At 40.0% G+C, this 22,056-nt stretch overlaps 1 protein-coding gene across 1 annotated transcript in view; it reads right to left on the reverse strand.

Moving 5' to 3' along the window:
* LOC117502538 (exostosin-1) overlaps positions 1-22,056 on the reverse strand; it is an 851,279-nt gene that overhangs the window by 221,237 nt on the left and 607,986 nt on the right. The gene's annotated exons all lie outside the window — the stretch shown is intronic.

Raw genomic sequence — 22,056 nt, forward strand, 5'->3', positions numbered from 1 at the left:
ACCAGCAACCATAGTCAATTGTCTTCCGGGGGCCAGAGCAGGTGACATTGAAGGAAATTTGAAACTGCTGGCTAAGGCTAAGCGTAAATTTGGTAAGATTATAATTCACGTCGGCAGTAATGACACCCGGTTACGCCAATCGGACGTCACTAAAATTAACATTGAATCGGTGTGTAACTTTGCAAAAACAATGTCGGACTCTGTAGTTTTCTCTGGGCCCCTCCCCAATCGGACTGGGAGTGACATGTTTAGCCGCATGTTCTCCTTGAATTGCTGGCTGTCTGAGTGGTGTCCAAAAAATGAGGTGGACTTCATCGATAATTGGCAAAGCTTCTGGGGAAAACCTGGTCTTGTTAGGCGAGACGGCATCCATCCCACTTTGGATGGAGCAGCTCTCATTTCTAGAAATCTGGCCAATTTTCTTAAATCCTCCAAACCGTGACTATCCAGGGTTGGGACCAGGAAGCAGAGTTGTAGTCTTACACACCTCTCTGCAGCTTCTCTCCCCCTGCCATCCCCTCATTACCCCATCCCCGTAGAGACGGTGCCTGCTCCCAGACCACCAATAACCAGCAAAAATCTATTTAAGCATAAAAATTCAAAAAAAAAATATAGCACCTTCAAATGCACCACAGACTAAAACGTCTATTAAACATTAGATCTCTCTCTTCTAAGTCCCTGTTAGTAAATGATATAATAATTGATCAACATATTGATTTATTCTGCCTTACAGAAACCTGGTTACAGCAGGAAGAATATGTTAGTTTAAATGAGTCAACACCCCCGAGTCACACTAACTGTCAGAATGCTCGTAGCACGGGCCGAGGCAGAGGATTAGCAGCAATCTTCCACTCCAGCTTATTAATTAATCAAAAACCCAGACAGAGCTTTAATTCATTTGAAAGCTTGTCTCTTAGTCTTGTCCATCCAAATTGGAAGTCCCAAAAACCAGTTTTATTTGTAGTTATCTATCGTCCACCTGGTCGTTACTGTGAGTTTCTCTGTGAATTTTCGGACCTTTTGTCTGACTTAGTGCTTAGCTCAGATAAGATAATTATAGTGGGCGATTTTAACATCCACACAGATGCTGAGAATGACAGTCTCAACACTGCATTTAATCTATTGTTAGACTCGATTGGCTTTGCTCAAAATGTAAATGAGTCCACCCACCACTTTAATCATACCTTAGATCTTGTTCTGACTTATGGTATGGAAATTGAAGACTTAACAGTATTCCCTGAAAACCCCCTTCTGTCTGATCATTTCTTAATAACATTTACATTTACTCTGATGGACTACCCAGCAGTGGGGAATAAGTTTCATTACAGTAGAACTCTTTCAGAAAGCACTGTAACTACGTGGTGTGTCCATAAAGTAACGGTCCTTTTTATTTTTTTTAAAAACTATATGGATTTCATTCATATGTTTTTTACGTCAGACATGCTTGAACCCTTGTGCGCATGTGTGAGTTTTTCCATGCCTGACGGTGACATCATTCGCCTGTGAGCACGCCTTGTGGAAGGAGTGGTCCCGCCCCCTCGTCAGATTTTCATTGTCTGGAAATGGCGGAATGAAAAGGACTTTTTTTCCATCAGAATGTTTTCAGAAGCTGTTAGAGACTGGCACCTGGAAACCATTCGAAAAAGTTATCTGGATTTTGGTGAAAATTTTACGGGCTTCACAGAGAATAAGGACTTTAACTACAGCTTTAAGGACCCCTTTAAGGACCCCTTTAAGGACGGTCGGTGCGCCGCGCTCCGAGCTGCGACGTCACGGCATAAACCACTGGATCATTTCTAAGCTGATGGCTCTGTGGATACGAGACTGTCATGTGCTCTTTCTCTGGTTATCACAAGAGCTGGACATCAGCCATTTTCCGGCAGATTTCACTTTTAACAAGAGATTTTGTCATGGAAAGCCGCGCGGAGGCTTCGCGCGTCACGACCGATTCGCTGATGAAGCGAGACAAAGGAACACCTCCATTTCGGAGTGTTAGAGGACAAGTTTGGACATGTCTAGCTCTCCACATGTTCTCTTATACTCACTTGACTGGTAAGCACTGAAAGCCGAGATAGACATGTCCAAACTTGTCCTCTAACACTCTGAAACAGAGGTGTTCCTTTGTCTCAGCCGTCCTTAAAGGGGTCCTTAAAGCTGTGTGCTAAAGGATATGATTCCTTCTTTATGTTCTCCAATGCCATATACCAAAACAGGGCAGAGTAGCTACCTAAACTCTGTGAGTGAGATAGAGTATCTCATCAATAGTTTTATATCCTCATTGAGGACAACTTTGGATGCTGTAGCTACTCTGAAAAAGAGAGCCTTAAATCAGAAGTGCCTGACTCCGTGGTATAACTCACAAACTCGCAGCTTAAAGCAGATAACCTGTAAGTTGGAGAGGAAATGGCATCTCACTAATTTAGAAGATCTTCACTTAGCCTGGAAAAAGAGTCTGTTGCTCTATAAAAAAAGCCCTCTGTAAAGCTAGGACATCTTACTACTCATCACTAATTGAAGAAAATAAGAACAACCCCAGGTTTCTTTTCAGCACTGTAGCCAGGCTGACAAAGAGTCAGAGCTCTATTGAGCCGAGTATTCCTTTAACTTTAACTAGTAATGACTTCATGACTTTCTTTGCTAATAAAATTTTAACTATTAGATAAAAAATTACTATCCCAAAGAGATATCGTTCTATTTGGCTGCTTTCAGTGATGCCGGTATTTGGTTAGACTCTTTCTCTCCAATTGTTCTGTCTGAGTTATTTTCATTAGTTACTTTCTCCAAACCATCAACATGTCTATTAGACCCCATTCCTACCAGGCTGCTCAAGGAAGCCCTACCATTAATTAATGCTTCGATCTTAAATATGATCAATCTATCTTTATTAGTTGGCTATGTACCACAGGCTTTTAAGGTGGCAGTAATTAAACCATTACTTAAAAAGCCATCACTTGACCCAGCTATCTTAGCCCATTATAGGCCAATCTCCAACCTTCCTTTTCTCTCAAAAATTCTTGAAAGGGTAGTTGTAAAACAGCTAACTGATCATCTGCAGAGGAATGGTCTATTTGAAGAGTTTCAGTCAGGGTTTAGAATTCATCATAGTACAGAAACAGCATTAGTGAACGTTACAAATGATCTTCTTATGGCCTCAGACAGTGGACTCATCTCTGTGCTTGTTCTGTTAGACCTCAGTGCTGCTTTTGATACTATTGACCATAAAATTTTATTACAGAGATTAGAGCATGCCATAGGTATTAAAGGCACTGCGCTGCGGTGGTTTGAATCATATTTATCTAATAGATTACAATTTGTTCATGTAAATGGGGAATCTTCTTCACAGACTAAGGTTAATTATGGAGTTCCTCAAGGTTCTGTGCTAGGACCAGTTTTATTCACTTTATCCATGCTTCCCTTAGGCAGTATTATTAGACGGTATTGCTTAAATTTTCATTGTTACGCAGATGATACCCAGCTTTATCTATCCATGAAGCCAGAGGACACACACCAATTAGCTAAACTGCAGGATTGTCTTACAGACATAAAGACATGGATGACCTCTAATTTCCTGCTTTTAAACTCAGATAAAACTGAAGTTATTGTACTTGGCCCCACAAATCTTAGAAACATGGTGTCTAACCAGATCCTTACTCTGGATGGCATTACCCTGACCTCTAGTAATACTGTGAGAAATCTTGGAGTCATTTTTGATCAGGATATGTCATTCAATACGCATATTAAATAAATATGTAGGACTGCTTTTTTGCATTTGCGCAATATCTCTAAAATTAGAAAGGTCTTGTCTCAGAGTGATGCTGAAAAACTAACTCATGCATTTATTTCCTCTAGGCTGGACTATTGTAATTCATTATTATCAGGTTGTCCTAAAAGTTCCCTGAAAAGCCTTCAGTTAATTCAAAATGCTGCAGCTAGAGTACTGACAAGGACTAGAAGGAGAGAGCATATTTCACCCATATTGGCCTCTCTTCGTTGGCTTCCTGTTAATTCTAGAATAGAATTTAAAATTATTCTTCTTACTTATAAGGTTTTGAATAATCAGGTCCCATCTTATCTTAGGGACCTCATAGTACCATATCACCCCATTAGAGCGCTTCGCTCTCAGACTGCAGGCTTACTTGTAGTTCCTAGGGTTTGTAAGAGTAGAATGGGAGGCAGAGCCTTCAGCTTTCAGGCTCCTCTCCTGTGGAACCAGCTCCCAATTCAGATCAGGGAGACAGACACCCTCTCTACTTTTAAGATTAGGCTTAAAACTTTCCTTTTTGCTAAAGCTTATAGTTAGGGCTGGATCAGGTGACCCTGAACCATCCCTTAGTTATGCTGCTATAGACTTAGACTGCTGGGGGGTTCCCATAATGCACTGAGTGTTTCTTTCTCTTTTTGCTCTGTATGCACCACTCTGCATTTAATCATTAGTGATTGATCTCTGCTCCCCTCCACAGCATGTCTTTTTCCTGGTTCTGTCCCTCAGCCCCAACCAGTCCCAGCAGAAGACTGCCCCTCCCTGAGCCTGGTTCTGCTGGAGGTTTCTTCCTGTTAAAAGGGAGTTTTTCCTTCCCACTGTTGCCAAGTGCTTGCTCACAGGGGGTCGTTTTGACCGTTGGGGTTTTACATAATTATTGTATGGCCTTGCCTTACAATATAAAGCGCCTTGGGGCAACCGTTTGTTGTGATTTGGCGCTATATAAATAAAATTGATTTGATTTGATCTGAATTACATCAGCAGGCTGGGAACTACGGCGGCTGGTTAATATGTAGCTTCGGATCCCCCGCGGAGAGCGGATGCACGCGGCACACAGACACATCTACTCCTGCCGCGAAATGTAAGCACTAAGGCAAAGAGAATTAAGCTGATCTGATTGCAGTTGTTTATATTCCACCTCAGAGAGCAAAACAATTAAAGCTCACGCTGAAGTCTGCCTGGGTGGTTGCCATCCAGGACCCAACGTGTGTGGATGCAGCGAAGCTCGACAGGAGCAGATGCTCCCATACTTGACTGAAGACAGTGTGTCTCGGTGATGACAACGCTACACCCATGTACTGCAATTTCAGTGTCATTTTTAAACAATTTATTACTCTTAAACATGTTTATCTTCTAGTTCTCCAAGGATTTTTTTTTTTTTTAATTATTGTATGGCTTTTGCCTTGCAATATAAAGCGCCTTGGGGCAACTGTTTGTTGTGATTTGGCGCTATATAAATAAAATTGATTTGATTTGATTTGTCTACTTCATACAGATTTATCATAGAGTGTCATACTGTTTGTATTTCTTCATAACTGATGTAAATAAAGTTCCAGACATATTCAGGGACTTGGGAATGTTCATGTATCCATCCCCTGACTTGTCTGAAGAAAACTAACAATAAAACTGATTATTTACAGGTATTATACCAAACTGTTCCATTACTTATGCAACCCATCATCTTGGCTTTTATAGTTTTAATTAGTTTATATCAAGTTGTAGAGATTTGCTTTGAGTTTGAGTTTCACTCACTCACTCATCTTCAACCGCTCACCCAGCCAAGGGTTGCAGGTTGCTGGAGTCTATCCCTCCAGTCATAGGGCATGAGGCAGGGTACACCCTGGATAGGACGATATATATATATATATATATATATATATAAACAAGCTTAAGTTGTATTTTACCAAAAGATATTACTGAGAACAGCAATAGAGAAGGTAAAAAGGGACAATTTATTCAGTACATTAGCGTTAGCTTAGCAGGCCTATTTGTCAGCAGTATCGACTTTACAGAAAACAGTCTCGGACACAGAGTATTTCATTTGCACCTGAGACAACCGAGTAGTGACAAGATTAATGACACAACAAGCCATTGCTGTGCTTCAAACAGCAACAAATAAGTAAATATATCAATTTCTGTATGTTTTCTGCAGTTTGTGCCGTTATTGATTCTTCCTCAGTAACGTGCAGTGCAGTTATTGTTTGGATTTTATGTTCTGGTGCACTTTTTCCCCCTTACAGAAGAATATAGTGCTCCTGCCTTTATTTCTTGTTCCTGAGGGGCAGTAATATTTTTAGCCAGCAGCTTTTGCCTCACTTGATTGGATGGTGAAACTCAAAGGGAATTCGATCTTGTCTTGTCATTTCAAGTGTCTGCACAATAGAGGTGATTGACAGGTCTTTCCTTCATTCAGGCACCAATTCTTTCAAGATCCCAATGAGATAATCGTGCATCTCTGTGGGCTGTCACTTATCTCGACTTCTGACTTTCAAATTGAGTTAAAAAAAAAGAAAAAATCTGGATTTCGAAGAAGCATGTTTTTTAAAACCAGGAAATACTGTTTTCTTAATAAAATTGATATGCAAGCCATGCAGGTGCAGAGCCACATTTCATTTAGAACACCTGTTTTCAATGATAAGATTTGAGAAGCAGTAAGTAAATCAATCAATCAATCAATCAATTTTATTTATATAGCGCCAAATCACAACAAACAGTTGCGTGTCTGTGTGCCGCGTGCATCCGCTCTCCGCGGGGGATCTGAAGCTACATATTAACCAGCCGCCGTAGTTCCCAGCCTGCTGATGTAATTCAGATAAAATCAAATCAATTTTATTTATATAGCGCCAAATCACAACAAACAGTTGCCCCAAGGCGCTTTATATTGTAAGGCAAGGCCATACAATAATTACGGAAAAACCCCAACGGTCAAAACGACCCCCTGTGAGCAAGCACTTGGCGACAGTGGGAAGGAAAAACTCCCTTTTAACAGGAAGAAACCTCCAGCAGAACCAGGCTCAGGGAGGGGCAGTCTTCTGCTGGGACTGGTTGGGGCTGAGGGAGAGAACCAGGAAAAAGACATGTTGTGGAGGGGAGTAGAGATCAATCACTAATGATTAAATGCAGAGTGGTGCATACAGAGCAAAAAGAGAAAGAAACACTCAGTGCATCATGGGAACCCCCCAGCAGTCTACGTCTATAGCAGCATAACTAAGGGATGGTTCAGGGTCACCTGATCCAGCCCTAACTATAAGCTTTAGCAAAAAGGAAAGTTTTAAGCCTAATCTTAAAAGTAGAGAGGGTGTCTGTCTCCCTGATCCGAATTGAGAGCTGGTTCCACAGAAGAGGAGCCTGAAAGCTGAAGGCTCTGCCTCCCATTCTACTCTTACAAACCCTAGGAACTACAAGTAAGCCTGCAGTCTGAGAGCGAAGCACTTATTGGGGTGATATGGTACTATGAGGTCCCTAAGATAAGATGGGACCTGATTATTCAAAAACCTTATACGTAAGAAGAAGAATTTTAAATTCTATTCTAGAATTAAAAGGAAGCCTTCTAGTCCCCGTTAGTACTCTAGCTGCAGCATTTTGAATTAACTGAAGGCTTTTCAGGGAACTTTTAGGACAACCTGATAATAATGAATTACAATAGTCCAGCCTAGAGGAAATAAATGCATGAATTAGTTTTTCAGCATCACTCTGAGACAAGACCTTTCTAATTTTAGAGATATTGCGCAAATGCAAAAAAGCAGTCCTACATATTTGTTTAATATGCACATTGAATGACATATCCTGATCAAAAATGACTCCAAGATTTCTCACAGTATTACTAGAGGTCATCCATGTCTTTATGTCTGTAAGTCAATCCTGCAGTTTAATCAATCAATCCATCAATTTTTTTATATAGCGCCAAATCACAACAAACAGTTGCCCCAAGGCGCTTTATATTGTAAGGTAAGGCCATACAATAATTATGTAAAACCCCAACGGTCAAAACGACCCCCTGTGAGCAAGCACTTGGCTACAGTGGGAAGGAAAAACTCCCTTTTAACAGGAAGAAGCCTCCAGCAGAACCAGGCTCAGTTTAGCTAATTGGTGTGTGTCCTCTGGCTTTATGGATAAAGCTGGGTATCATCTGCGTAACAATGAAAATTTAAGAAATGCCGTCTAATAATACTGCCTAAGGGAAACATGTATAAAGTGAATAAAATTGGTCCTAGCACAGAACCTTGTGGAACTCCATAATTAACCTTAGTCTGTGAAGAAGATTCCCCATTTACATGAACAAATTCTAATCTTTTAGATAAATATGATTCAAACCACCGCAGCACAGTGCCTTTAAATACCTATGGCATGCTCTAATCTCTGTAATAAAATTTTATGGTCAACAGTATCAAAAGCAGCACTGAGGTCTAACAGAACAAGCACAGAGATGAGTCCACTGTCTGAGGCCATAAGAAGATCATTTGTAACCTTCACTAATGCTGTTTCTGTACTATGATGAATTCTAAAACCTGACTGAAACTCTTCAAATATACCATTCCTCTGCAGATGATCAGTTAGCTGTTTTACAACTACCCTTTCAAGAATTTTTGAGAGAAAAGGAAGGTTGGAGATTGGCCTATAATTAGCTAAGATAGCTGGGTCAAGTGATGGCTTTTTAAGTAATGGTTTAATTACTGCCACCTTAAAAGCCTGTGGTACATAGCCAACTAATAAAGATAGATTGATCATATTTAAGATCGAAGCATTAAATAATGGTAGGGCTTCCTGGTAGGAATGGGGTCTAATAGACATGTTGATGGTTTGGATGAAGTAACTAATGAAAATAACTCAGACAGAACAATCTGAGAGAAAGAGTCTAACCAAATACCGGCATCACTGAAAGCAGCCAAAGATAACGATACGTCTTTGGGATGATTATGAGTAATTTTTTCTCTAATAGTTAAAATTTTATTAGCAAAGAAAGTCATGAAGTCATTACTAGTTAAAGTTAAAGGAATACTCGGCTCAATAGAGCTCTGACTCTTTGTCAGCCTGGCTACAGTGCTGAAAAGAAACCTGGGGTTGTTCTTATTTTCTTCAATTAGTGATGAGTAGTAAGATGTCCTAGCTTTACGGAGGGCTTTTTTATAAATGAGCGAACCCCGAAAATATCGAGCCAACATTGGGAGGTACACATGGCCGGGCAGGCGTGAGTTATCCAGCTGCGACAGTTTGGTGCACGAGCGCGAACAAAGTGTGAGCAGCTGGAACGTGTGGAACCACATCGTGCCCCCCGATGTGGAGAAACAAAAAATAAAAATACACACCATAAAAAACACTGAAATGTCCAATGTTTAATCCCTTTATCGAGTGGACAACACAAGTATGATTCCTCTGTGCCTCCATATATGAGCCATGGTCATAAAATGACATGAATGAAGCAGCACGCTCTCATTATGTCTTATTATGTCCAGCTGGCTCTATAAATAATTACTACAATCACCGGACACTGATAGATTAGATAGTGGTGAATAATTAGTGAAAATCACTGGGTTAATATAAATAATAAATAAAAGGGGACCCAATACAGAACCCTGTGGTTAAATAACCCTGGTTAAATAAAAAAATAAATGTTGCTCACGGGATTCAAACCTGCAATTTACAGAAACTCGGATTAACGATAAAATAAATAAATAAATAAATAAATAATAATAATAACAACAATAATAATAATGTTGTTGTTGTCTGTTCGGCTGCTCCCGGTTTTGTTTGGGGTCGCCACAGTGGATACAACCAGATCCGCATTGATTTGGCACAAGTCTTATGTCGGATGCCTTTCCTGACGCAACTCCAGTGTTACCTGGAGAAACACACACAGCCGCTGGTGTTCCAAAGAGGTCTCCCATCCAAGTATAAACCAGGTCCCACACTGCTTACCTTCTGAGATCTGACGGGACCAGGCTGACACAGAGCAGACCGGCTGCCCAACAATAATAATAATAATAAACAATAAATAAACTTTACCACTGCACTACAATCACTGTCTAAAAACAGTTGCGTAAAATGCTTAAAATCAACAAGATAAACACTTAAAAAAAAAAATTACATGATGTATAGAAGAGCCGGTCTGCTCTGTGTAAGATCTCAGAAGCAAAGCAGTGCGGCATCTGGTTAGTACTTGAAGAAATCACGTGCACATAAGTATTCACAGCCTTTTCCATAAAGCTCAAAACTGAGCTCAGGTGCATCATGTTTCCACAGCTTAATTGGAGTCCACCTGGGGTAAATTCAGTTAATTGGACATAATTTGTTAATGACTACCTTAGAAACACTTACGTTATATATCATTGATTCCAAAACATGTTAAATAATTTGCCAACATTCACATAAATGATGGCGGTCAGCAAGTTTGCATGGGGTCAAAAGGTTCTTGCTGAAATCTTATATCCGCGTCGTGACTCACTGTGTACACAAGCATATATTGTAACCATTAGCCTTTACCTATATAAAAGATGTCGTGGTTCACCAGTCAACCCAAGGTCCTGTTTTTATGTCTTTCCATTTTTGTCCTAGTTAGCAAATGGCTTAAACATGACATAATCTTTTTGATTATGCACACATCTTTCAGTGGTCACAAGAAATCTGGGTCAACCCATCGTCTCTGACTGTCCAGAAAATTTTTCTGTCAACAGTGTAAAAAGCTTAAGGACCCTGGTGATTTTGGCCTGATAAAATGCACACAAGTTGAAGTTGTAATCAGTGTGTGTATATAAAAGGTCACTGAGTTTCTGGGCTCCTGACAGACCCTTGCATCTTTCATCCAGTGCTGTTCTGACATTTCTGGTTTCTGAGTGATGGAGGAAGCAAAAGAATTGTCAAAGAATCTGTGAGAAGAGGTAATTGAACTGTATAAAACAGGACAGGCGTATAAAAAGTTATCCAAGGTGCTAAGAATGCCAATTAGCAGTTTTCGAACTCTAATTAAGAAGTGGAAAATGAAGGATTCTGTTGGAACCATGGTCAGATCGACCAACAAAAATTTCAGCAATAACTGCCAGTAAAATTGTTTGAGATGCAAAGAAAAACTATGTTTTATCGCAGGTTGGTGTGTGAATCTGGTGGCCCAGTGGAAATGGCAGATGTCCCTGGCTCTGCTCCTGATGAAATGGAACTCCACAGTAGAGCCATCTGCCAGCTTTGGTGTGGTTGCGAGAACAACTAATCCCTCTGTCATTTTATGCAGGTCGGTGGGTGGAAACATCGCCGGAAACCCGTCTGTTCCCGCAACTGGGGATGTCAACACCAATGCCACTGTCTCTTTTTTTTAATGCCATAGTAATAACAATAATAATAGTAATAATTATTTTGTAAGTGTACTGGCCAGTAGAATGCCACACAAACACAGTTGCAAATGATCATGCAATATTAAAATGATTCATACATTAAGTCATGTTGTTCTAAAAATAGTTTTTGAGGTCCTGGGACTTATTCACCATCACATGTAAATAGAACCTAGTTTTTATATTGATTGGCATAAAACTGAAATTCATCACACATTTAATTTATTTACCAATATTTATTTATTTTGTTCATATTCTTAATGCTTTTATGATGCATTAAGTGTGCCTAACATATTTACACAGTAATATATATATATATATATATATATATATATATATATATATATATATATATATATATATACACTCAACAAAAATATAAATGCAACACTTTTGTTTTTGCTCCCATTTTGTATGAGATGAACTCAAAGATCTAAAACTTTTTCCACATACACAATATCACCATTTCCCTCAAATATTGTTCACAAACCAGTCTAAATCTGTGATAGTGAGCACTTCTCCTTTGCTGAGATAATCCATCCCACCTCATAGGTGTGCCATATCAAGATGCTGATTAGACACCATGATTAGTGCACAGGTGTGCCTTAGACTGCCCACAATAAAAGGCCACTCTGAAAGGTGCAGTTTTATCACACAGCACAATGCCACAGATGTCGCAAGATTTGAGGGAGCGTGCAATTGGCATGCTGACAGCAGGAATGTCAACCAGAGCTGTTGCTCATGTATTGAATGTTCATTTCTCTACCATAAGCTGTCTCCAAAGGCGTTTCAGAGAATTTGGCAGTACATCCAACCAGCCTCACAACTGCAGACCACGTGTAACCACACCAGCCCAGGACCTCCACATCCAGCATGTTCACCTCCAAGATCGTCTGAGACCAGCTACTCGGAGAGCTTCCTGAAACAATCGGTTTGCATAACCAAAGAATTTCTGAACAAACTGTCAGAAACCATCTCAGGGAAGCTCATCTGCATGCTCGTCATCCTCATCGGGGTCTCGACCTGACTCCAGTTCGTCGTCGCAACTTCGTACAGCCATTGAAGAGGAGTGGACCAACATTCCACAGGCCAATATTGACAACCTGATCAGCTCTATGCGAAGGAGATGTGTTGCACTGCATGAGGCAAATGGTGGTCACACCAGATACTGACTGGTATCCCCCCCCCCCCCCCCCCAATAAAACAAAACTGCACCTTTCAGAGTGGCCTTTTATTGTGGACAGTCTAAGGCACACCTGTGCACTAATCATGGTGTCTAATCAGCATCTTGATATGGCACACCTGTGAGGTGGGATGGATTATCTCAGCAAAGGAGAAGTGCTCACTATCACAGATTTAGACTGGTTTGTGAACAATATTTGAGGGAAATGGTGATATTGTGTATGTGGAAAAAGTTTGAGATCTTTGAGTTCATCTCATACAAAATGGGAGCAAAACCAAAAGTGTTGCGTTTATATTTTTGTTGAGTATATATACGGTGTGGTTTTTTTGTGTATGCCATGGAAGCACTTTTACTGAAGGATTTGTTTGATTTTTAAGTGTTTAGAGGTCTGCTGTCACAGATAGGACTGCTGCCTTTGTTCACATTACATCCCTAATTAGGCAGAGCACTGTGGTTGAGAAATTGTAGAACAAGTCTAATTGCATGTGCAAATGAGTGTGCAAGTGTTGTTTGTGTCTGAAAGGGATACTGAGAGTGACAGATGAATGCCGCCTCTGGCAAGCTCCATTTTCTGTTCTTTCACTTAAGGCTATCTTCCCCAACTCCCTTTGGTAGAACTGATACACAAGAAGAAGGTTCATCAATATAGACAAATGGACAACACATTCATCAATCACAATTACACAAAGACATATGTGCATTTTCATTCAGGGCGCCAAAAGGAAAAGTTGAAGTAAGAAGCCGTGTCCTCAGAAGTTGGCATGAAAGTATACTGAGAAAAATATCCAGTTCAATCATGAAAGCATTGCGCACGCAATATGCTGTACTGATATTGGGCAGGAGCTGGTTACCCATTTCACATGTGGTTGGACAGCACTCGCAGACAACCTTACTGAGCCCAGTTTTCTGTAGTCCATCCAGTGCCCACAGGTGGAAGACACATCCTTGCGAATAAATGTCTTTAACAAATAGCAACGAGTGTGTAATGACACAAATATCCACACCAAATGACCAAAAGATCTGGGGCAAATGAGAGGACGCTCATGTCTGTGTGTGTGTGTGTGTGTGTGTGTGTGTGTGTGTGCACGCGCGCGTGTTGTCACAGCACAAACAAACAGATGGTCATGTCTAGGTGTGTGCATTGTTACAGTGCAAACAAAAAGACGTTCATGTCTGTGTGTGTATGTGTGTGTGTGCATTGTTACAGCGCAAATGTACATTCATGTCTGTGTGTCTGCGTTGTTAGAGTGCAAATGAAAAGATGTTCATATCCACAGCAGAGTAACAGCGTAAACAGTAAAGGCATAAATGATGCTGTGAGCTGATTTAAACCTGAACTTACTGTGCATTTGTGTTGGACCACTCTTTCACTTTGGGAAACATTCCACATACAAAGTAATCCACAAGATGTCAGTGCCCAAAAAGTCCATTTGATAATCCACAGTTAAACAAGGAAGAGGAAAAATCCAAAATAGCTGACTGAGCTCTGAAAAGAGACTCAAACAAAACAATCTGATCACAAAACGTGGTCCTGACGGGTCCATACCTGAGAGGATCCGAGAAAGGAGCTCATCCAGAAGAAGCCACCTGCGAGGTGGGCCCGCCAGTCCATGCTTTCAGCTGCCGGAGAGGGAGAGGGTGAGGTAATGGGGCAACTGCCCCGCCACGCCCAAAAATAGGGTGTGGCGTAAATCGGCCCCAAGATGCCTTGCTTCCGTAAAAGGACAGCAAAATGACCAGAATATTTAGAATCTTCAAGAAAGGAAGAAAGAAAGAAAAGTTCTTTCTTCCTGTGGTGCAAATGCTTGTGTGGACTTCTCATCTTATATTATTATTCAATTATTATATATTATTATACTGTTTGATTTCCTGTTTTCTGTTTCTTCAGCTTTGTAAAACTTTGCAAAACCTTATAATTGTTAGAATGGCCTAAGCAGTGGGTCACCCCTTTGAGTTTCATCTGCTTGAGGTTTCTTTCTCAATATCATCAGAGGGAGTTTCTCCTTACCTCTGTCGCCTGTGTGCTTGTTCTAGGGCTTGGTAAGATTAGACTTTGCTTGTGTGAAGTGCCTTGTGGCAGCTTTGTTGTGATTTGGTGCTGTATAAAAGAACATACATTAAATTAAAAAAAAAAATGTTCTGAAGAAATACCGTAACATGCTTTGTACTGAAAGACTACATTTTTGAATGAACATGGACTTTTTTCTCCATTTGCAAGAAACCTTATTTAGACTTATTTGAGAGTACAAGGATAGCTCTTTCAACAAGAAGAGGAAATTTAATGGTGACTAAGTTCATATAGGTAATAAAAAAGAAGTTTAAATTTTGCGGCATGTTCACCTCACATATTATCATGTTTTCAGTGGCTTCAATAAGCAGTTGACTCATAGTTTGTGCTCTTTAAGTATCATTAATTAACGTATTAGCTCTGCTCCTTTACAAGTGTGCATTATAAATTAATAATACAGCAATTTAATTCATTTTGCTTCTTCTTGCATGAAGTGATAAATGTGTGACTTGTACAGTGTGGCTTATATACATTTTGTTCTCTTAAAAAAGCCTTTTTGGACCAATGCGACTCTTCTCTGATGTAATTTATATGGTAATCTAATAATACAGTAATCTGCAGATAGGGGTAATATGGATGTTCAATTTTACAGAGGACTTTCTGTTTTTGTTCATTAGTGCATCTTGAAATAAATAATTTCAGTTTTAATAAGGATTTGGCTGCTTAGTCACTCTGATGACAGTTTCAAATTAAAGGCTAAAATTAAGATACAGTGCAGATTATTTTCTGTTTTGGAGCAGAGTGATTGCATTGACTGGAACAGTCATTGACTGTGTGCAGCAGTATGCAGTAGTGGTTAAGGGCTAGGGGATAGTGTGCAGTCGTGCCTAGGGGAATTTAGGGGAGATAAGCTCCACAGTATGAGCAGCAGCACTGTATCATGCACAGTGGCTCTGTGCTGAGTTGCACAGCTACGCTTCAGGGCTCTGACAAAAGTACAGCTGAGGTTGGCACATAGCGTGTACTATTTTTTGCAAATGGGACCGATACCAAACCACACACCATGCATCTATTTTATTCTCTCAGATGGGTTTGATATCATTTCACCTGTACCTCTTGAAATACATCATTTTTGCTTGAATATAGACTGGTAGCTCAGTTATTTTGATGGTTTTGATTTTGATATTTCAGGCTCCAATGCAAACTACACTTAAAATACGGTGAACATTGTGTTATTTGTAAAGTAAGCGGTGGGCAATTTCTATGCAGCACAGTGAAAACCAACGGGCCGCGCAGCAAAGCGCAATGGAGAGCAGAGGTCAGTCAATGTGTGTGCAGGGTACTGTGTTTGAAGACTCAATGTTCAATGACCTCTTGAAATCTCCTTTAATAAAATTATATACATACATAATTCCATAAAAGGTATGCCACACTCTTCAGCAGAAGACAGTTTTCAGATGTTGTTTAAACCAGACATTAAGGCATATGCTGTACAGTAGCTCGTGTCATCGGACTGCAATCAGTATCACTTGTAATCACCACAACAGTCACCTTTAGACAGCTGTTGTGGGCAAGAAGGCCTGATTTCCTCATTTTGAAATAGGGACATCAATTAGGTCCAGAAATCTGTAATGTACACCGGTTTTAGGCGATCACAACAACATACACATTGCCGCCTACACAAACCACAGATTGCAGAGTCCCAGTTTATCAACTCACTTCCATACTACTTCAAAAATACACACTGTTTCTTTTAGACTAATACTGCTCTGAATGCCAACTTCTCTGTTATCCAGTGTTTTGGTTGTAGGGCTCTGTGGTAACATCTGCGTTTTAAATAGCACTCGGTCCACGAGGAAACAGGGAACTCTTAACCAGGGATGAGGGTCTGCATTGAAAATATTTTCTCAACAATTGATTGCTTTGTTTTCCTGTCAGAAGATGTGCTGTCACCCACCTATGTGGAAAGGAAAACAGTAAAAGTGCCTAATAAACCAGAGCACTGGGATTGGTTTACTGCTTGATTTGCTATTTCTGCACATGTGCACATCTGCACAGATACATACAAATAAGGAACTGTGAACAATACACACCCATAGAGACACACAGGCTCAGTTTCACTCACGCACAGGCTTGTCCCGGTCCTCCTTCCAGTAATGAAGCAAATAATAAGCTGCTTCACGCTCTGCTGTAGCAAAACCAAAAATCAAAACACTGTTGATTTAAGAATCAAAATGCATGAACTCATGGGTTTTTTATCTTCCATGCTCAATGATGAGGTATTGCTGGAGTGTGTGGGTGCATGTGTGAGTTTGAAACGTGCATATCCAAAGCCAGAGGAGCCGGCAGTGGGTTCGTTAGACAGCATTGAGAATCCATTCCTCATGGATCTCACCTCTCTGCAACACTCTGAAATTCCTAGAAAATTGAAAAATGAAGTCTCCCCTTTCTCACTGCAATTCTCATCTTATCATCGATATTTTTCCCCTCAAAAATCTATGAAAAATCTATGAAAAAGAAAATAAATTATTGAACTAGTGTGCCATATTGAACCAACCATATGTAAAAATAAAACTTTAATAATATTTTACTTCGTACTTACTTAGCATTGATCATCCTGGCAAAAGAACAGTTCAAAGACATCATTAAAAGCCTAAAATAACCGTGACATTCATGCCCATGACGAGTGTATGTAAACATCTGACCACAACTGTATGGCTCAGACTTCATGGAAATTCCCCCCCCCATACCACTTATCATGAAGTTGTATCACTGGTGAAGCAACAGAAATACATTACTTGGAAATGTTCATGTATCCATCCCTGGACTTGCATCAAGAAAACTCTGTAAAGTAATGATTTAATCCTTAAATTTTCCTAACTATGTTGGAGGCCTAAATGCAGGAAAAGATAAACTTTATTGCTCTCACAGAGGAGAAATTCACATGTTACGTCTTAAAAAACACACAAGAGGGGTGCAAGTAGAGGAAAATGTTCATCAAACAGCATGTGCAAGGATATGCAATGATAATAATACTTGTAACAGTACAAGACATAAGAAAATTAGGTATAAATAGAATATATATATATATATATATATATATATATATATATATATATATATATATATATATATATGCACAAGGTCTGTTAGAAAAGTATCGGACATTTTTATTTTTTTCAAAAACCTGATGAATTTCAATCACGTGTGCTTGCATGAGCCAACCTTGAACCTTCGTGCACATGCGTGATTTTTTGCTTGTAAGCAGCCTTTGTGTGAGGATGGGTGGAGTCTCTCGTCATTTTTTCTTTGCAAAGAAATGGCGGAACGACTGGAGCAGCGCAACTGCACCAAATTTTGCCAGAACCTGGGCGACAGCCAGGAGGAAATCATTTGGATTATTCAGACGGCTTTCGGTGACGATCCTCTGGGCATCACACAGATTAAGGAGCGGTACAACCGGTTTAAAGACAGCCGCACAACGGTGGAGAGCGCGCCACGCTCCGGGTGGCCATCAACACGTTGATGAGAGCCTGAGAGAACTGAGAGCCTACACAGAAACATCAACATGTTGAAATGATCAGATCATTTCCAAAGTTAACGCTGTGGTGATGTGGGACCGTTGTGTGATTATCCGAGAAATTGCGGAAGAGGTGGACATCAGCATTTTTTCAGCACATTCCACTGTAACAGAAGATTTGGCCATGAAAAGAGTTGCAGCGAAATTTATCTTTACAAAGCTGATGGCGCAGCAAAAGCACCACCGTGTTGAAGCCTCACAGGACATGTTGTGACATGTCCAGCTCGTCCACAATTTCTCGGATAGTTAGACGACTAAAAAGCCACCGAAAGCCATCTGAATCTTCCGAATGGTGGGCATGTCCTCTGAGGCTTCAACACGGAGGCGCTTTTGCTGCGCCATCAGCTTCGTGCCGATGAATTTCACTGCAACTCTTTTCATGGCCAAATCTTCTGTCACAGTGGAATGTGCTGAAAAAGTGCTGATGTTCACCTCTTCCACAATTTCTCGGATAGTCACACGATGGTCCCACATCACCACAGTGTTCACTTTGGAAATTATCTGGTCGTTTCAGCATGTTGATGGCCGCCCGGCGCGCGGCGCGCTCTCCACCGTTGTGCAGATGTCTTTAAACCGGTTGTACCACTCCTTAATCTGTGTGATGCCCATAGCATCGTCACTGAAAGCCGTCTGAATAATCCAAATGGTTTACACCTGGCTGTCGCCCAGTTTCTGGCAAAATTTGATGCAGTCACGCTGCTCCAGTCGTTCCGCCATTTCCTTGCAAAGAAAAAATGACGAGAGACTCCACCCATCCTCACACAAAGGCTGCATACAAGCAAATGACTCAACCGACAGGCACGAAAAAATTCACGCATGAGCACGAAGGTTCAAGGTTGGCTCATGCAAGCACACGTGATTCAAATCCACCAGGTTTTTGAAAAAAAATATAAAGGTCTGATACTTTTCTAACAGACCTCGTATGTATATATATATATATACATATATATATATATATATATGTATATATATGTATATATATATGTATGTATGTGTGTATGTATATGTATGTGTATGTATGTGTATATACATACACATACATATACATACATACATGCATGCACATATGCACACACATACCTATACACATACACATATACATGTATATTAACAAATGAATTGAAGTTGACCGCAAAATTTGAAATATCTTGGGTTGATGCTGCCTGCAATGAAACAGAAGTAAATGTACGGATCACTGCATTTTTTTTAAAACCACATTTTCCTCATCTACACAACATTTTTGAGAACTGCATCGTCCATGCAGATTTACCATATATACTGTTTGTTTTCCTTAAATTCTGATGTAAATGAAGTGTGAAACATACTCAATGACTTGGAAATGTCCTTCCCCCTGAAGAAAACTGACTATGAAAATGACTGATGGTAAATTCATCAAAGCATGCCAATAATTTAGCCACACATACAAATGATGTCTGCATTTTATATTTTACTATGCCAAAGTATATCATATTGTTGTTGACTCAGTAACTTAGTGCACTTAATTTAAAACATTCTACAAACTTGGTTAATTTCTTGATTTGAATTAATTCTGAATAAATATTAAATGCTGTTCCTAAAATATCTGCCAATACGTCTGACCAGGAATGTAACTAAGAAGTATTTTCCTCTCTGACTGTGCTGATGCCTTTAACATCATCCTGATGGAGCCATTGTCAACAAACTTTAGCAACTGATTTGTATTTTTAACTACCCATAATCCAACGACGTGTTAACCATAAAAATACTAACACATTCAAAATTCTCTGAAAAACAGTGTCAAAGACATTACAGTCTTCTGAGCTAGATGGCAGCATGGTGGCTTAGTATTTAGCACTGCTGACTGAAAAGAAGGTCGTGAGATCACTGGGTTAGGGTTCGGGGCCTTTCTGTGTGGAGTTTGCATGTTCTCTCTGTTTTTTTGTGGCTTCCCTCCCAGTTTTGTGGTTTCCTCTCACATCCCAATGATATGCATGTTAGGTGTATTGACCGTAGGTGTGTGAATGTTTTTGTTTGTTTATATGTGGCCCTGTGACAGACTGGTGTCTTGTCCAGCATGTGCTCTGTGACTGCTGGGATAGGCTCCAGCCCCCCATGACCCTTGTTTGGAGTACGTTTTGCATTTCCTGTCAAAAAGGTTTGCATTCTCTTGTAGTACATTTTACATTCCCTCTCAATAAATTTTGCTCTTGTTCTCAATAACATTTGCAATCCCTCTCAATAGGTTTTGCATTCCTTGTCAATACATTTTGTATTCCCTGTCAATACATTTTGCAATTTCCTGTCAAAAGATGTTGTGTTCCCGTGCAAAAAGTTTTGCATTCCCTTGCAATATGTTTTGCATCCCCTGGCAGTATGTTTTGCATTTCCTGTCAAGCTTGGCATTCTCTCTCAATAGGTTTTGCACTCCCTGTCAATAACTTTTGTATTCCCTGTCAAAATGTTTTGCATTCCCTTGCAGTACATTTTGCATTCCCTCACAGTAAGTTACATTTTGTATTCCCTGTCAATAGGTTTTGCATTTCCTGTCAAAAGATGTTGTGTTTCCTTGCAAAACGTTTTGCATTTCCTGTCAAAAGGTGTAGCGTTCCCTTGCAAAAAGTTTTGCATTCACTGTCAATAACTTTTACATTTCCTGTCAAAAAGGTTTGCATTCTCTTGCAGTACATTTTACATCCCCTCTCAATAACTTTTGCTCTTCTTCTCAGTAATGTTTGCCATCCCTCTCAATAGGTTTTGTGTTCCTTGCCAATACATTTTGCATTTCCTGTCAAAAGATTACATTCCCTTGCAAAAGGTTTTGCATTCCCCTCTCAATATGATTTGCATTTTTTTGCAGTATGTTTTGCATTCCCTGTCAATAAGTTTGGTATTCTCTCCCAATATGTTTTGCATTCCCTGTCAATAAGTTTGGTATTCTCTCCCAATAACTTTTGCATTCCCTCTCAGTAACTTTTGCACTCGTCAATACATTTTGTATTCCGTCAATAGGTTTTGCGTTTCCTGTCAAAAGGTGTTGCGTTCCCTTGCAAAAAGTTTTGCATTCCCTCGCAATAGGTTTTGCATTCCCTGTCAATAACTTTTGCATTCCCTGTCAAAAGGTTTTGCATTCCTGTCAGTAACTTTTGCGTTCTCTCTCAATTACTTTTGCTCTTGCTCTCAATAACTTTTGCAATCCCTCTCAATAGGTTTTGCATTCTGTCAACACATTTTGAATGTCCCCACAATACGTTTTACATTCCTTTGCAATACATTTTCCATTCAATAATTTTTGCATTTCCTCTCAACAGGATTTTCATTTCCCACTAATGAGTTTTGTGTTCCCTGTCAATATGTTTTGCATTCACCCCGGTAAGATTTTCGTTCCCCCACAATATGTTTCGTGTTCACATGCAATAACTTTTGCATTTCATCACAATAGGCTTTGAGTTCCTTCACAATAATTTTGCTTTCTTTTCCAATATGTTTTACATTCCCTCACAACAATTTTGCATTCACTCACACTAAGTAATTTTTGAGTTCTCCTGCAATAGTTTTACATTCCTGCATAATATTGGCTATATTCTTACTCAATTAGCCACTCTTAAGATGCTATGGAATGGAAGCACTTACGGGGCCGCCGAGGGTGGGGTGGTGTTGGTGGTGGGGATCTAGTAGTTAGGTGGTGGGCTTGAGACCAGATGATCCTTGGTTAAAATACCTGGCAAACCAAAAAAATCACTAAGAGATCTTGGGCAAAGTCCTTAACCCTTTAAGAGCTTAAGGGTTAAGTCAATAAATTCAATGTTGGCCATTTTCTCAATTAAGGTGCCCACTGGCATCTGCTCTGTCAAACTACTGCTGGTCCCCTCATGTGTCAAGAGACAGCAATACTCACAACTCATCACACGACAGCAGCTACTTTCTGCACATTCACCCCAAAAACACATTGTGAATAAAAATGCCACTGACCAAAAATGTGGCCAGATTACTGGCTTTTTCCACCTGAAGAGGTTGGATGTGTTAAAAGGTTCTTACTGCAGTTCCTTCCACAGGAGTACGGAAACAGGAGTAGGGAACATTGAAGACGAGTAACTGAGGAGGGGCATTTTTGTACATCCTGAAATGTAGTGTGACTTCCAGTGACACACACACACACACACACACACAAATCATTCATAGCACCTTGAATACAATTTGCTACATCAGTATGGGCCCCTTCACACATAA

Source organism: Thalassophryne amazonica, chromosome 21 (genome assembly GCF_902500255.1).
Source record: "Thalassophryne amazonica chromosome 21, fThaAma1.1, whole genome shotgun sequence".
NCBI classification, from domain to species: Eukaryota; Metazoa; Chordata; class Actinopteri; order Batrachoidiformes; family Batrachoididae; genus Thalassophryne; species Thalassophryne amazonica.